Below are 17,927 nucleotides of genomic sequence, written 5' to 3' on the forward strand. Positions count from 1 at the left end.
AAAAATTTCGTCATATAGAAGACAAAATTTTGAACCTGGTTGAAGTGCAGGTCTATGCTGCGCTCTGCAGTTTCTTTATTCACGCTCGTTGACGTAGATGAAGTTCTCGGACAGTGGCCGCGGCGATGATCGGCGGTGAAGGCCTTCTCAGCAATAGTACGTTTCTTGAGAGCGTCGGGTCCACATGATAGGCTATGACTCTGCCGCGAGCTTTTTAATGCGAGAGCATTAGACCTCACCCGCGTCTTTCGCGTCGGTAGCCGAGCACCATAGCCAATGAGCCACCGCGGTGGCGGCAAATAAATGAATTCACTTAACTTCAATTGTGTTGCCACGAGCCCACCGTAGCATTTCAGACCATGGGGTTTCGCGCCGTGCATTGGCGACAAAAATCGCTGACTGATTGCAAGGGTGACGACGTCACAAGGTCACGTGACCAAGGTGCTGGTCTCGACCTTTCCCGTGGAAGCAGTCAAGGGCCTGGTTTGTTAGGCTGTGCAGAGTAGCAAACCGGTTTTTTCTCCAGGTTAACCTCTCCGCGTGTCCTTCTCCTCCTCCTTTGTCCCTGGAATTAAACGAGCGAATGCAACATCGCAGTTGCTAACAATTAGCCATAAATACACCCTTTTCGCCCAGCGTTGTGCTACTTCCACTGGAAAGTAGCCTCATCGGTCCGTATTCGCCACGAGGTGTGACTTATGCGTGCGCTCGTAACTGTCCGCGAAAAGTGAAGACCTTGACCTGACGATTCTGTGGTGATCAGCAGAGCGAAATTTCCTAATCATTCGTGTCCAGGAAACCGCCAGCGCTGCGAATTACTATTACTGACCCCGAGGTTCTTTTCATATGTGCCGGGCATAAGCTCGGCAAACTAAATATTTCACTGTTAAAGCACTGCTAGTTGAACGTTCACCCTAGAGAAGCACGGCCGTCCAACCACGTCCGCGTTGCATCCCGCTACCTAGAGCACTGTCCACCCACCCACTTACCTCCTCTCTTAATCCACCGCCCCGCCCACGTTCACCGTTGAAACTTCCCTCCAGAAGCACTACCCATCTACCTCCCCACTCTGCAAGATCTCCACCTACTCTAAGTCTACGCTTATAGTAGCTGGACGGTGGCATCGAAGTAAAAGAAGCTCCAGGCAAGTGAGCTGCCTTCCAGATGCTCCACTCACCAATCGCCTCCTCACTCCACGCACCTTTCTAGAGAGCTGCCCACACAGCAGCCGCCGCCCACGACCGAATTCTGCCGCCATCGTCCTCCATAAAAATTCTGTCACGTGCTTGAAGACTCGGCTTAGAGTAAAAGCCTTTATTAGAGCAAAGGCATCAAAGTAATGACTCACGGTGTATGCAACTGCTTTTCCTGATTTGTTCATTCAGGTATCTGTTCTCCTCATAAAGTTTTCTTTTTATAGCAAGTCTACGCATGTCCCTAGCTTCAAATAGTTGCACAAATACGCGACACTTTCAAATGTTACTGTGGCAGCGCTTCGCAACGCTGGAAAGCGTCCAAATGCTCTGTATAAAGAGAATTACGATGTTGTAGCAATGCCGGAAGTGAGCTCGGTTTTGTAAAACGCATTTTTAAATGTGAACAGAGATATGTGGTAGAGTTCTATGATAGGATATGTGTTGTTGTTTTTTTTTCTATGACCATCACGCTTGAATAATAATAATTGGTTTTTGGGAGAAGGAAATGGCGCAGTATCTGTCTCATATATCGTTGGACACCTGAACCGCGCCGTAAGGGAAGGGATAAAGGAGGAAGTGAAAGATGCAAGGAAGAAAGAGGTGCAGTAGTGGAGGGCTCCGGAATAATTTCGACCACCTGGGGATCTTTAACGTGCACTGACATCGCACACGTTAAAGATCCCCAGGTGCACACGTTAAAGATCCCCAGGTGGTGGAAATTATTCCGGAGCCCTCCACTACGGCACCTCTTTCTTCCTACCATCTTTCAGGTGTCCAACGATATATGAGACAGATACTGCGCCATTTCCTTCCCCCCAAAACCAATTATTGAAATTGGTTTCCGTGCGGAAATAAGGCGTCAGAAGTCTTTCGTCGCAAACCACTTTTTTTGTGGTAACGCTTCTTAAAATCTTTGCCGAAATCGCCTGAGAAGTAGACCTTGAATCCAAGGCGCATGGATTTTCTTGGTAACTCCACTATACCCGAAGAAGTTGGATGCAGGAAACACGTACGTCAGCGCGTCTCCTGTCATTGTATTCATGTATTCCTTTCATGTACCGTCTTCGTGTCGTTTTACGCTCCGAGTCTATTTCATCTTTGCATTCATAGCTGGAGAAAGCGGAAAGGGAGCAGACGAGCGAAGAGAAAGATGCTTGTCAACCAACTTGCCGCTCTTCTGAATGTAATCTTTATATTGTCTACTTGACCCAGTGTTTCGGATTTGCATTGAAACCTGTTTCCCGTTTTGCTACCCAGCTCTGCGTATGGCATCAAATCGGCTCTTCTGAAGCTGATAACGTGGAAGCCATCAATGACTTCACCGCATTTTTCCGGACAGTAGTATTGTCGTACGGATGGAGGTGAAATAAAAATTCCTTCTCACCGCAAGCATATTGTGAAATTTGTTCTTATTTTATAACCTCTATTTATAAACTGAAGCTAAAACCATCGGCCGTCTGTAGAGTACTTATATTGGCAGGATTTTGTGTTTTTCTATGCGTGTGGGAGGTGGGGTCCGTTATAAAAAATGACTGTGGTTTAGCTCTGGTTAAACCTGGAGTGACGCGAGAGCTACATATGGCCGAGTGGAACTCAATCAGCCGAATTGCAAACTCAGTCTTCCAAGCGCCTTATGGCCCCTAGGCATTCTAGGTCGTTCAGAAATCCCTAGGTCGAGATGTTTACGTGCAGTTGAGTTGTGTCAAAAAGTACCTAGGCATCACGCTTCCGTAGCACGCGAGTTAACCGCGCGAACTTCGACCGTGCGACCAAATTGGCGGCCTGAGCTGTGTTCTTTTCATCTCGCTGTGCTAGCTGTCGCTTCCAGCGTTTCTTAGTGCCGATTTGCAGTGGCGTTGGCGGGGCACGCGTCAACGGCATCCAACTGAAGCGATTGTGCAGATCCCGTCTGTGGTGTTTCCCGTCGGTGGAGACGTGCAGATTCAGCTTTGGTGTCTACGTACGACGTCGTGCGCATCAGTCTGCAGCCTGCAGATTTCGCATCAGATGCAGCCTGTCGAGGTCCAACGCGAGTCCGCAGATTACCAGCGACAGCATCAAGGTACGTGGTTGCACAATGCTTTGATCCTCGGCAAATTTCTGTAATGAATTTTTATTTATAATTTTGCATCATAGGCCATCGTCTTGCATCTGCTGCACGACGTGGTCCCTGTGGTGCTTGTCTTCAAGATCTTGCCATCTTGTCCCGATGGTTTCTCACGGCAGACGCTGGAGCGAGCCGTCGCTGGCTCGACCGCTGTCACTTTCTCAACCTAAAGTTGACGGCTAGGACCCGTACGTCAGTACCCGACTCATGCTTGTCTTTCTGTACGCCTTTCGAGTGAAGAGAGCACAAAAAAGCAAGTAAAATGAAGACCAGACGAACACAGCGCTGGCTTGCAACAACATTTGGGAATCAACGTTTGTGCATGACAAACAACAGTCAAGGAAGAGTAGTTTTAAGGCCTGTTTCCGCGAACTGGCGTGCTCTCGGCCATCTCGGCCTTGCCCAGCGAAACCAAACGTATTTTGTTTGAACGACTGATCGCCGCGCGATACTTTTCCGTCATCAATTTTCCTGACCAGACGGGTTTTCGTTGATACAGTATTCGCCTTCTTCTGCAGTCACCTCAGCTTCCATACTTCCCTGCGTCGGCTGATCTTTGTTTCTGAGGGCAAAACAACCCACGAACTCAAGTGTGCGTCCACAGGTAATACATTGCAGTTGCCCTTCGAGGCCAGTTTTCCCCATGACGGCACTCACACTCAACATTTCATAACAGAGTGGCTACTCTTGCAAGCATGCTAACTGCTTAATTGCTGCACGAGGAATGACTGCACTTACCACATAGTCTACACACATGCGAAACTTCAACTCTGATAGTACGCAGCAACATAGCTACTATGGGGCAGAAACACAGAGGCTAACAAAAAGGGTTCATCTTAAATTCAGGACAACGCAGTGGCCTATGGTAATGATAGTGATAAATGTGACATTAAGAGACAAGAAGAAAGTAGAGTGGGTCAGGAAGCAAACGCAGGGTAACGACATACTAGTTGAAAACAAGAGGAAATGGGCTTGGGCAGGACATGTAATGTGAAGGCAAGATAACCGCTGGTCCTTAATGGTAAACAGATAGAATTTCAAGGCAAGGGAAGCAAAGTAAGAAATGGCAGAAAGTTAGGTAGGCTGATGAGATTCGGAAGTCTGCGGGGAAAAGGTGGCCGCAGCTGGCACTGGAGAGGGTTAATTGGAGAGATGTGGGAGAAACCCTTGACTTGCAATGGACATAGGCTGGTGACGTTGATGGCCATATCATAGTTTGCATGTTCCCTGAATTTGCCCAGTTTCTGAGCAAATTCTATTTTCATTTCAGCTTCACTTCTTGGATGCAGCAAAAGCGCAGAACAGGCAACTTTTTGCTGGTGACGGGTACCACCTGTCGGCAGGCAAAGGAATTGAGGAGCTAGCCAAGATACTCATCAGAGGCCTGGCAAAAAAGTATGTAGCAGGCATTCTTGTACCCTTCTCAGATGCGCCAGCCAGGCAGTTCCTTTAGCAGTGGCATCACTGTGTTGCCAAGGGCCGCCTGCACGGGGACTCCTACGAGCACCGCCGGCTGTAGAACCTGAACTACTCCCTGCATTACCCATAGCAGTAGATACTGCAGTGACAGTGAGGCCTGTTTATGGTGTGTTTCTGAGCTGTATCAACTGCTTGGAATTTGTTGACTTCACCTGGGGCTCTTCAACATGCAGTGGCATCACGCAGCACGCAGGTATTTTTGTATTCGACTAACCTGCCGGCATTTGTGGCCAAAATCAATCCGGAGCCCCCCACTACGGCGTCTCTTGTAGCCCATGTGGACCTTTGGAACGTTACAGCCCATATAACAAGTATTATTCACATTGATGTTGTGCTGGCCTACCTCCGAATTCCTACCAATGACAAGCTAGAAATCTTGGGTGGGAAGAATAATTGTGAAGGACATGAAGTGTGTGGACCTTTACTTCTCAGAAAGCTGCGTCCCTGCAAATGGCAAGCTGATTTATATATTTGTGGTGCGACCATGTCTATATTGTTAAGAAATGGCAGCACCCCACAGACCTGTAGCGCTGCGTGTTGGCACTAGTCGGATACTTTTAACGCAGCCATAGCACTCGCAGTGCTTTGCGGTTCCCTTTCACCAACATCGCCACATTTGTACGTGGAGGGGAGCCTTCCTGCAGGGAATTTTGTGTCAGTCTACTGGTATGAGTCCAGCTACATACACACAGCGCTTATCATCGGTCGTCACCATGCTCACAATCTGCACGGACTTTGGCCTGGCTCCCCATTACATACAGTCTCAGTGAATCCAGGCCATCCTACTGGGATGAACCGCCATATTAACAGCCTTGTGAATGTCCCTTTCAGCCCCGCTTGCTGAAGCTGATCGGTTCTGAAATTGTTCTTTTAACTGAGGGCAAGAGTAGATACAGCCATGTACCTCTGCTGCACTTCTCTACTCCACCAGACCACCTCTGCACAGTGAATGTTCCTCGTGCTATGAAGTAAGCCTGCTGCTTAGCCATTTGCCAGTGTATGGCGCACATGCCTTTTGTCCAGGCCAGTCTTGATTGACTGACACTGTTTGCATCAGGTGCCATGGAGAGGGTTGCTTAGCATCAGGGTGCCTAATGAAACATTGCACAACGAAAAACTGGTACCAGAAAATACGTTCTACTGTGTTGGCCATGTGGGTGCTGTGAACATACAAAGATATTCTGAAGCACAGTCCTGCTGCTTGCGTTGTGAACGCTGATGTACTGAGTCATTTACTGGTGACACCGTCTCAAACTCCGTAGTCTGTACTGCAGAAGGGTTCATGCTAGAGGAGTCCTACTCAAGGGTATTGCCTGCCTGTGCTCTGGTTGAGAGAACTGTAAACATGCAAACCCTAGTGAAGCTTTTAGATGATATTTGCCTATGCAGTGACTCATTTGATACAGCTTTGAAGCAATATACAAGGTCAGCAGAACTGTATTCGATAGAACTGCATATTACTGTGTCAAAATTGCTCCATTTTTGCAGCATTCCATCCTGCAGTTGAGTCACAAAGGACAATATAGTGTCATTAAAATTAATGTTGCATCTAAAGGCATATCGAGTACTCTTCTGTCGATGAACATTGCACTGTCACAGTCTATCACTGGCTAGTATGTCAGGGCCATCACAGGCCGATGTTCCCTTAGCCATTTCCTTAGTAGCTTTACTTCTGCCTTCTTTTAGAATTTGCAGCACCTCTTACAGGTTAATATCACATTGTCATAGTGAATGGTTTTGCAAAATAGTTTAAATCTTTTCTAGCGCACATTTGCGGATCAGAAGTCATAATATGGAGTTCATTTCATGTTCCCTAGGCATGGCTTGCCTGACTTCATTGCCTCTCACTGTGGTCCAGCATGTAGGATTGGTTTCAAGATATTTCTGCACCAAAATGGACCCCTGCATCATGTCTTCCTGCATAATGATGTTGCTGCAGATTTGGTACGAACACCTCAGTCCGCACTCGGGAAAGTCACTCATAAATGTCAGCTAGCTCAGTCAGATACCGGTGAAATATGCGGCAAGTCTTTCACGCAGCAGCGTGTTTATGCGCACAGCTGCTGGTGGACTGGAAATTGAAGGCAGCATTCATCATGCTGCACCGAATCTTGTTTCGTTAGTCCTTCAGAAACAAGTGATGACATGTGACATGTCTGGTTCCTCCTTCATGACCACATGAAGCAGCTTTTGTTTGAAACCTCTGCCCAGGACCTCCCAGGTACATCGTCATCAGCCTGGCTATACCCACTGCATGACAAAGGCCTCTCCCTAATTTCCCCTATTAACCCAGTCCTGCACTAGTCGCGGTCACGTTATCGCAGCAAACTTCCTAATCGCATCTGCGCACCTAACTTTGTCACCTCCTGCTACGCTTACTTTCTCTCGGAATCCATTCCGTTACCCTCAGTGACCATCGGTTATCTTGCTTTGTTATTATATTCCCAGCCCGTGCCCATTCCTTCTTCATTTTGACTAGGATGACATTAACTCGCATCGTTCCCTGAACCACTTCCTTCTTATCTCTCAATGTCACAATTATCACTTTCCTTTCGATAGCACGCTGCGTCACCCTAAATTTAAGTTGAACCCCTTTCATCAGCCTCTAAGTTTCTACCCCATAGATTAGTACCGGTAAAATACAACTATTGTATATTTTTCTCTTGAGGGATAATGGTAAACTGCTCTTCATGATCTGAAAATGCTTGCCAAATGCACTCCATCTCATTCTTATTCCTCTAGTAGCTTTAGTTTGGTGGTCCGGATCTGTGGTTACTACCTGCCCCGGGGGACATAAGTGACAGTAATTGATGTACAGAATATTTTAGGTGTCAAGCTACCGGATAATCAGTACTGTTACCTTGGCACCCAGTTGTATTGGGAAACTATGTGTCTATGTGTGTGGAACCTGGGCCACCTTCGGATGGGAAGCCCGAAATAGCAGAATTTCTAGAGCTCAAAATGAATTAAGTTCAAATGCATTCTCACGTGCACATTCTGCTGTAGTGACTCGCTTGTCACTGCCTGGATGGAGGTGGAGCTGCTCTTATAGGAGGCTGGTTGTGCAGCTGTTGATTGCATTTTGCAGAAAGCATGTAGAAAGGTGGATCACTTCACTCATTCTGACGTTCTATTGTGAAGTATTATGATGTGATGTGTACTGCGTGAATTTGTGTGCTAATTGAATTTTCTAATTGACAGTTAGTTTCCTTGTGTTATGCGTGCATTGCAAGTTTGGATACGGCTTAGAGTACAAGTGCTGTGGTATGCAGCTGTTACCATTTGTACAAAACATTTCAGCTCTGCCCTTTTGTTTGCCTATCCTTCGCTCGTGTATTGTTTTGTAGTGCAGAGAGAGGAATGGTAAATTAGCTGGGTAAAAGCGGTGCTTACGGAATGCCAATATGTGTAGTATTGGTTTAATAGTCCTACCTCCTGTGGCTGCATGCTCGTGTCTGTTCATCGAAAGAAGCGACACTAATCGGCTACTATATGTATTGGTTCTATCTCTATACTGCTCCCGTTCCTTGCAGAGTGCCATCACAAGCTAAATAGTGCTGAGGAAGGTTGTTTTCACATGCAACCATTCTATGTCTGGTGGACAGCCTCGCCAAAAAGCACCGATTTGCATCAAGGTTGCAATAGCAGAAAACATTGGTTGAAAGCAACACGCATTGAAGGCAATACCACGAAAATAAATTAAGGAATGTAAGCACAAACAAGCAAGGCAGACACAGTTAGATATGCCGGGTAAGTAATTCACAAAACTGTGCATCAGCTGCTGCTTTCATTGTCAGGAGTCAAAATATTCCACTAGATGATATTGCATAGACAAAAGGATACATTACACAAACGTGCAGGCAAAAAGTTTCTTAAAGGGATACTGCATTAAATTTAGACTTTCTGTAAAATCGCCGAAATTGTGTTCAAAAGGTGTGATTATCTAAAATTTAAGTTTTTATTTCATTTATTTTTGCGCAGATGGCGTTACTTTGTAGGTTTTGTGCGCGCGCGCCATTTGCCGCCTGTCCGAGGCAGGGGGGGGGGGGGGCGTGTGTGACGTCACACGTCCCGCGGCGGCCTGCTCCCGTTGATATCGATTCAGCTGCCGCGCCCTGGAAGTTCAGAGTTGGCAGCCTGGAAATATGAAACTGATCGATAGTTACAGCCTCTGGTTGTAACGATTATATCATTCAGATATCGAAATGACCATGAATACGGGTGGAACCCCGCAGCCTCATTGAGCGACGACGAGTAAAATGAGCCTGGAGGATGACATCTTGCACAGGCGCGCTCCCTGTTGTGGTAGTTGTGCATATTATAATCCAATTTGATATCACCCAGACATGTTTTCCTGAATTAAGTATTAAAACATTTCCTCTTCCGAAGGTAAATCAAAACATCCCCTTTCTTTCTTCCTTTATTTCTTTCTTTCTTTCTTCATTTTTCTTAGAGATTTGCCTAAGAGAGGGCGGAGACTAAAGTCTTGGTATCGCCCTTCATTCATTGCTCCAGCTACACTTAAAACTAGGCGCCGTGGCGAGGCGGGGGGATTTGAAATAGGACATATCCATCATGTAGGCAGCGCGGAACAGTGGAATGAGTGCTTGACATGTAAAAGCAGCCAACTTAATTGCATCGACGTAGTGGAAAAGTATGCAGCACGCAGTTCTTTTTTAACTGGAGCACTGTTACAACGCCGCCAGACTGGCGTGCGTAACTCTCATGAACGAGATCTGGCGCGGGATTCTTGTGGCATTGGCCTGTTAATAAATTTTCAGTGCGGTTGCTTTCCGATGACCTCGGGCATGAGCGAAGAAGTTCTCCCTCAGTTTTTCTCATATTTGCGCATGCTTTCATAAAACACTATACACGATATATTTATTTACTACCCGTTCAAGCATACACATGTATTGCCTAAGGGCAGTTTGTTCGGTGATTGTACTGCAAATTCTGAATGAGGGAGACGGGGGCGTTTATAATGTGTATTTCTGCGGTGCGCCGCATCCGAGATGATTTTCCATCAGAGGTTGTCTGAACCAGCGAAAAAACTCTAACAAGTAAAAATACTTCGAACTAAAATATACATCTAACAAGTGCTGCCGCATTTTTGGCTATCCTCGGTAATTACGTGCACTAAGATGTGATACAGGGTAATTTTTTGCAGCAAACTCCTTGCTTTTTATAAGTGACTTGTAATTTTCATGTAGTTTAGGTCCCCTTTTCGCTAAAGTGCGGCTGTCATGCTTTCGGTCTTGCGCTTTCTAGGGAATATTGCCACCTTGTATTACGAGGTGGCACACAGCTGACCTGGAAGACAACGCTGTAGCGCTAGCGCTATCGCTTATTGACTGCCATTAATGCTACATCGATGACAACAAGGGCTTCCTCCTGCCTGGCTCAAGGTCTTCAATAACGTCTCCCTCACAAATATACAAGCCATTATGTACAGAAATGAGTCAGGTTTGAGGCACTGTCGTTTCAGTAATGTGGATTCGGAACAGAGACAGGTATATATTAGTCGCTGTCGATTAAATTCCCGCGTAAAAATTCGGACCTTGAAGGTTAGTCGCGAAGGCTAGATGCGCCACTAGGATCCATTCTTCAGATCTTAGCCCTTTTAACGCAATGGCGTTAATGGCCCCGTGTCGCAGAAAAGTGTCGTCGTCGTCGGCGGCGTTGGCCGTGAGCGAAAAATTCCTCCTTCTCGTCCTCCTCCTCGAAATGTACGCCACTGCCCCAACAGATAGCGCGCGACGGCAGCGCCTCCCACTCGTCTCGTTCGGGCGCAGTGGGGCCATGCGGGCACGCAGGAATCACGCGGTGAGCGGCGAAAAACGCAGCGCACATACAACGCGCGTTCACCACGAAGCTTTCGGCTTGCTGCCCGTTCGTTTGGCGCGGAAGCTATGCTAGCTTTCGTGGCATCGGGTTTGGCGAGAACGATGTGCCGACGAACTACGACTGCAACTTGAGTCCCGCGCGTTTCGGCCGCTCTTCTACGTGGTTTGCAGCTCCGCGTGTCTTTTCAGCGTACGTAGCACAGCGGTTTGTCCAACGGGCAAGGCATCGCGCCGAACAGGCGATGGCTTTCCGTGGACTCCCTGGCAGTGGTTCAACACGCTGTCGCGTTCCACTCTTAAAGGCGATGCTTAAGCGTCCTCCAATTTTTTGGGAAGCCATGAGATGGCGTGCCCCTTCCCCCGCCGCACCACTGTTGCAACCTTTAGAGGAATAATATTGTGGCACCCCCCTTTGCTTGTCTGGCAGCTCCGTGGATTGAATTCGAGCTCAAAGAACTCAAACACAATCGGCGGCACTCTTAGCGCATCCCCTACGTGGCACGTAGCGGTAGCGTCCACGCAGCTGCAGCAGGCGCACGCCGTGCCGCCGAAGCGGCCGGGCATGAAGGCAGGCAGCCGCGTGACGTCACAGCTTCCAAGGAGCAGTAGTTCGGGGTGCTGCCACCAGGTGCACCAGCTCAAGAAAAAAAATGAGGGGAAAAGGGGGTTTCTGCTGGCTTCGTGCAAAAAAGGATGTGGTTTCAGTCATCTTAGGAACTCCAGCTTTCATTCCAGCAGGAAAATAGACCGCCTATAATTTAATGCAGTATTTTTTTAATCATCAGAAGTGGTCGCGCTGCTTACACACATAAATTGAGTGCAGCAAATACCTTTTATTGAAGGGTATTTCCTTAAAAAGTATGTCCAGCAACAATATGAGGGGATATCGTTTGCAGCGCGAAGATAGACTGGCCTAGTTTAGTCGCCAGTATTTGATATGCTCTTCGAAAATTGTTGAACTTCTGATGAAGCGAGCAGCTCACTTTCGTAAATCTTCTAGACTACTGATATGAACACGTGTGGGGGGTCCCACATGATGCACGCGTATTCGAGAATAGGTGCCAGAGTCTTTTAAAGGACTTTGGTGCAGTGTTTTTTCGGCATTTTGTGCATAAAGATTGCCAGCCATCTCGAATGTAGGCGTGAACGAGCCCTGGTCGCTTACCGGTCCCGGAGCACAAATCACGAATGACGAAGCACTGCATTAAAAACTTGTGAAACACGGCCGGCAGGAGTCAAATGTGTCAGAGCCAAAGCGAAACCATAGGTGAGTGGCGTCGGCTCTTCCGTCGATAGCGACATTCCCCGCCGGTGCTGCGGTTCCGAGTGGGGGTGCCGCCGCGATTGGAACAGCGGCCCTTCCATCAACTATCGACGCTCCCTTGAGCGCTGAGTGCGCTGTTGAATGTAAACAAAAAAAAAACTTGGGCGACGCCTATTAAGAGTAGAACGCGAGTGCGTTATCGGGCCGCCGTCGCTTATCAGCAGACGCTATCTGCGGTCGCGTGTGGGGAGTGGGATGGTGTGCGTTTGCTGCTTATCGACAGCCACCATCGGCTGCCTCGCGCGTGGTGGGGATGGCGGTTCTGTGCGTTGATATAGCAGCCACTCAAGGCAAGCACTAAGACCGATGCGATGGAGCCGCGCAGCAAAATGCAACCACGCTGTAGCAAGCCTGATATCTCGTTTGTCTCGCCTTTATTTATAGTGCGATGCTTTAGTTTCGATTTTAGATCGAACCCTACCCCACTTCAGATTTTCAAATTTTGAAAAATATGTCGACTTACAATCGTGTAAATGCGGTAAATATGGTACAGTGGCTTTTTTTTCACGTCTGAAATGACCTAATGCCACGTCACAGCCATTGTTCAGTTGATGAAATTGAAACAGCATGAGAGAAGAAATTCAACAATAAATTCTGTAGCAGTCCTAGGCGAATGCCACGAGGTGATCCATGTATTGTAATGTCTATCACTTCATATGAAAGAAATCATGCATGCAAAACTTGGGTGCCTTAGTCCTTTAAAGGGCAATTCCAAGGTTTTTTTGAGGTTCAGAAAATCCAGTGAAACGTTTACTGTGGGCTTCCCTCGCCACCCTGAAGTATGGCAGCCAAGAAGCAGTTCATTCCTGCACAATTCGTTTTAAAGTCTGCAGATTTTGTGGCCTCTGTTCAGGTGTTTTCGGCACACACCACCACGTTTCAGTGTCACAAACATTAATTGCATGCCACTGGCCGCTCCTCGCTTGAGCAAGTACTTTTGAGGCTCGTATTTGGTCACACTGAGCATTTTATAAACTGAGTCTGCACTTCCAATCACTATTTCAGCCATACAACATGCGTACAATGTCTGTGCTCCCATCGGTGCGCCAACCAAAGCTTTGTCACTGGCCACGTGCCAAGGTCAGGTTTCAGTCCGCTGCTTTGCGTTAGAGATGCGATGTAAAGCCACAGATTTTCCATTCGTTATAGTACTGTTGACTGCACAGGGTGCAGCTTTCAGTTGACAACACTTAAAAACTCTTGGGGACAAGAGCCACTTTTGAGAACAAGAGCACATGTTTCAACGTCAATTTGTAAAGGTAAGCTGTCCATATAATATTTCTCTCTTGTATGAAAAAAGTCATCTATGTATAGTCTAGTTTTTTATGCTGCACCAGAACCAATATCACTGCTGAAAATAGGCCTAAAGCAGAGTCCTGATGCAGTCAAAAGGACATGAGCATGGTGGCTGCTTCGACGCCGTTGAGCGCTGCTTTCTGTGGATGGTCAGTGATACAGTTTTAGAGCCAAAGTAGTATATATTTAGAGGTGAGCCAGGAATAGAGGCAGGATAGCAAACCGTGTGGAATGCTTTCTAAAAATAAAGCAGAATGCATTCACTCTGGGGGTTTTATGAAATGACCGCGGAATGTGCCTTTGGAGTATTCATGAAGTTTTATAGAGCTCTTTTTTTGTGCGCACTCGCCAGACTTCTGTAGTGAAACCTCACCAACAGCCACAACGAAATTAGCGTCGCGTGTGTATGTATGAACGCAGCATTATTTGGAGGTCTCGTCAAAGTTTGAAATACCGAATATGCCTGGCGGTTTTATAAAAGCAAACTTCGAACATTCCTGCCACTCACGTGAGCCATTTAAAGCTGCGTGAAATTTTTTCTGCGAAAATATAACTGCAAGACAACCTTGGGGCTTCTAAACAGTAAAGTGCACCTGCTGTTCTCTGAGGAAAAACAGTTGCTCTCAAAATCGCTGCGCTTAATTTTGTTGAAATGCTAAATCACTTTTGGTTTTATCATCGGGTTCTCTGCGACAGAGCAGCTAGCCAAGCACTAGTCTGTACCGAGTGTTTCTGTTGGCGCGTGTCTCCAAGCAGCGAGAAGTAGCGAAGGTAAATGAGCTTTAATTATATCACGGGATGCCCGCGTTGGCCTGTTTCCGAGTCGTTTTATGGTATTTAATCAGCTTTTCGCTTCACTATGCTTCCCTGATTGCACTATCGATTGTCACAGCGAGAGTGTCTTCACATGCAGTTGCATTATCTAAGCTGCAATCATTGAAAACATTAGAGTCATGTCTTTGTTTCAAGGATATAACAGTGTTTGCATTTTGCTTAGTTTGTGCAGATATTCTGTCAGTTATATTCATCCAAAATAAAATTGCGTCACCTTTGGCCTAACCACAAAGGCGGCAAGACCGCATAGCACGCTTATTACGTGACAGCGTGTACAGCTCGTTCGGTCAGAAAGCCGTTGGCGTCGTAGTAGTAGTTGGCATCGCGCGTCCGAAATATTGGGGGGCTGCGCAAAAGTCAGACAGCATGCACATTCAATGAATTTAAAAACCGTGGTCTAGGCTGGGAATCGAACCAGGGCCTTTGGCGTTCGAGACGGGGACGCTTCCACTTCGCCGCAATGGTTCTTTTTTTCTTTATTGCATGGAAATAGTGCCGAAAATAAAAGTCTAAGAACGCCACAAAACACCAGGCCACCTTACCCCTGCATGACCCCTCCTACCAAAACATCAAAAGTTTGGGAGGCACACACATGCATCCAGATAGGGGAGCCAGCTAGGCGGCTCTTGCAGGGCAGCATATACTCCCCGCAGCAAAGCGCATTGTTCACGAAGCTAAGATTTAGACGACCGTGGTGATTCGGCATGGCGGCCCATCATGCGGCTCTTCTAGAGACCAAACAGTCCCAGCAACATAAATAATCATATATTACAATACACTTTTTCTCCACAGGCAAAAAACGGATACTGTAGCGGGTGATGTCAATGTCAGAACATTCTTCTTTAAACAGCACACGTCTACACTGCCTGTAAAGGCATGGCTTCATGCTAAGGACATACTTTCGCCATGGTCGGTGAACTGCCGCCTGTGCGGTACACCAGAGACAATTGACCATTGTTTTATTCTGTGCATTGATACTGTGTTTTCCTGGGATATATTACAACGAACAATTAAGAAGGACATTGACACTTCGCCACGACGGTTCGGCGTTCGAACATGAATAAAGGCGCGTCTAGTGAATGCACGGGTTTCTTAGAAACGCACCTTCGAGATCTGTTCTGAGGCGTACATGAGTAATTACGAGCGTGAAAATTACAGATGTCGGAATTAAGCGAGTACCATGCGTTTCCGGTAAATCTCCTCCATGCTTGACGCGCAGTCGTAGCGCCATTGCATGGCGTCCACGACGCTGGCCCAGCAGATGACGCGCGCGTAGGCGACTTTTCTGTGTCGGAGTAGTGTCTTCCGTTTCTGAAGAGGTGTTATGGAAACCGCAGCCGTCTACGAGTGCTAGTGTTGAGCAGCGTCTCTGTTGTTTTCAGAGGCCTCCAATGTCGCTTGAATGTAGGAGGGGGGGGGGGGGGGGGCTCTATTTTCTGCTTCCTCTACCGGGATCACTGCTGAGACTCCGAGCGATTTGTCCAACGGGCAAGGCGATGGCGTTCCGTGGACTCCCTGGCAGAGCTGCAACACGCTGTCGCGTTCCACTATTAAAGGCGGGGCTTAAACGTCCTAAAATGTTTTGTATCTTTCTGTGGTAACTGTGAACATCTGACAGGACATTAGATTTTCAAAAAAGCCGAAATTTAGTGTCAGACCTTCTTTTTTTTCTATGCCGTGTGAGCTATAGATTTGCCACGAAAACAATTGTCCTATTACAAAACCAGAAAATCTCCGAAAAATAGCATTTTTGCCGCTGCAAAACTTGAGACTTACTGAAAGCTGTAATTTGTTCCGGTACAGGAGCTAAAACATATCCTCAGTTCCACAACAGCTAAAATTTCGCAGTTCCTGCTTTAGTAGCAAACGTTTTGGGTGAATATATACGAACTGATCAAGTATGGCGAAGTAAGCAGACGTAATGTGCACATTCTAGGTCGTCGTAAGAGTATTTTATGATGAATAAACTTTCATGACTCACTCTAATTTTTATGATTCGCCTCCCACTCCCAATCATCTCTTTCTGACTGTACTATCGTAAAGAAAGTTCCGGCATGCATGCGGCATTTAAGCGAATCATGAAAGCGTGAGTTGGACAGGCGGCTGTGTCGTTCACTGCCGCGACAATAGTTTTTGCCACTTAGTGTGTAGTGACCAGACTGAGCTGTAACTCTCGCTGTGGCTGAGAATAACCTTGAAGTCTCTTTGTACAGCGAAAGCGATTGGCAGTCCACGACGCCCATGGTCCGGTTTCCCTGGAGGAGTGTGTAGTTATTCGGGCGGCGCCGAAGCGAAAATTCCAGCGTTTGCCTGGATGGTCCGTTCAGGTGAGGTTGGGGTGGTACGCTGGCGCTGTGCGTTCTATTGTTGAGCGCTATGTTCCAGTGCGCGTTTGTGTCCGCGTTTTCAGGCCGGAGAGGTTCCCGGAAAGGTAGCTTGATCACAGCAGAGGAAAGTGAAATGGATTCGTTGTAATCCATGTCCGGAATATACAATTCCGGTGGAGGAACGTCAGGCTGGGGTGCTGCCGAGGCGGCAGTCGGCTGCAACGGCATCGTTTTCCCGGTGCCACGCCGCGTCGCGCTCCTCGAGGGCTTCGCTCTGTCGCGGTGAACAGGGCGGAACTCGTTGCGAAGATTCAATCTAATGTAAAAGAAAAAGTTCAACTCACGAAATTTAATTTGGTCTCGACGGGGCCCGCGCTATGAGTTCCGTCCTCTCGCAAAGAAATGCGGGAGGTGGGGCAATGTTTGCCGGTCGAAAAGAATCGGCCAAACGGGAGCGAATGGGAAATTCGGCCACTTAGTCTGGACCTTAAACGGCGTCACCACGGTGAGGTTGTTTCTCGCCCTGCTGGATACAGCTGTGTGTTCGGTGTGGACCCGTTTGCATTCAGCGGGAGGCGGTGTATGCGATTCTCCATCGACAGTACCGAAGGGTGTCGACGAACCGTCACGTCACCACGGATGAGCGCCCGCCGCACCCGAAGACCAGCAATGTCTGTCGCACGAGCTCCCTCTAGTAGCCTTGCACTAAGGCGTCTTTCGCAGCCGTTCTGCCGCCTTGGAGCATTAAAACCCACCTGCTCTACCGTACATATTAATTCTCTCGCTCAAGTACGATTTGGTATTTTCAAAGGGCATGTGTTTATTTTCGATATATTGCAAGTTCATCTAATACCGTTTCGTTCACAGTTATTCGCTTTCTCGTAGAATGCATTGTATGTTTTAATATTACATTATTTATATGTTTTAAATTACGCTCACCGCCGAGTACTGCAATCCTTCCTCAATAGAGCACATGTCTAACATGGGCTAATAACTAGAAATACTTACAGAACGCACATAAAGTGTATGTGCAGGTACGCACATAACCTGAAACAAAGTGAAGCAAGATTATATTTGCCCGTTGATTTCGGCGTCAGCTTGAAAAACTCTACGGTCCTCTTATTATAAAGAAGCCAAAGTGCACTCTAAACACCACACGAAACTTGCGGATCGTGCGGAGCGGTTTCTCAACTTTATACATTTATTTATTTATTTACGAACTACTGTCCGCCTGTGTTACAGGCCTTAAGCAGGAATCGGGTACAAAGATTGCGAAAATACAAAACAAAATTATATTACAACCAAAGCAGTCGGCAAACACAGGGAAGAACAGTTCTCCAGTGCGGCCGCCGCGGTGGCTCAGTGGTTACGGCGCTCTGCTGCTGACCCAAAAGACGCGGGTTCGATCCCGGTGCCGGCGAATGGATTTCGATAGAGGCGAAACTCGAGAAGCCCGTGTGCTGTGCGATGAAAGTGCACGTTAAAGAACCCCAGGTAGTCGAAATTTCCGGAGCACTTCAC

Source organism: Amblyomma americanum, chromosome 4 (assembly GCF_052857255.1).
Source record: "Amblyomma americanum isolate KBUSLIRL-KWMA chromosome 4, ASM5285725v1, whole genome shotgun sequence".
Classification (NCBI taxonomy): domain Eukaryota; kingdom Metazoa; phylum Arthropoda; class Arachnida; order Ixodida; family Ixodidae; genus Amblyomma; species Amblyomma americanum.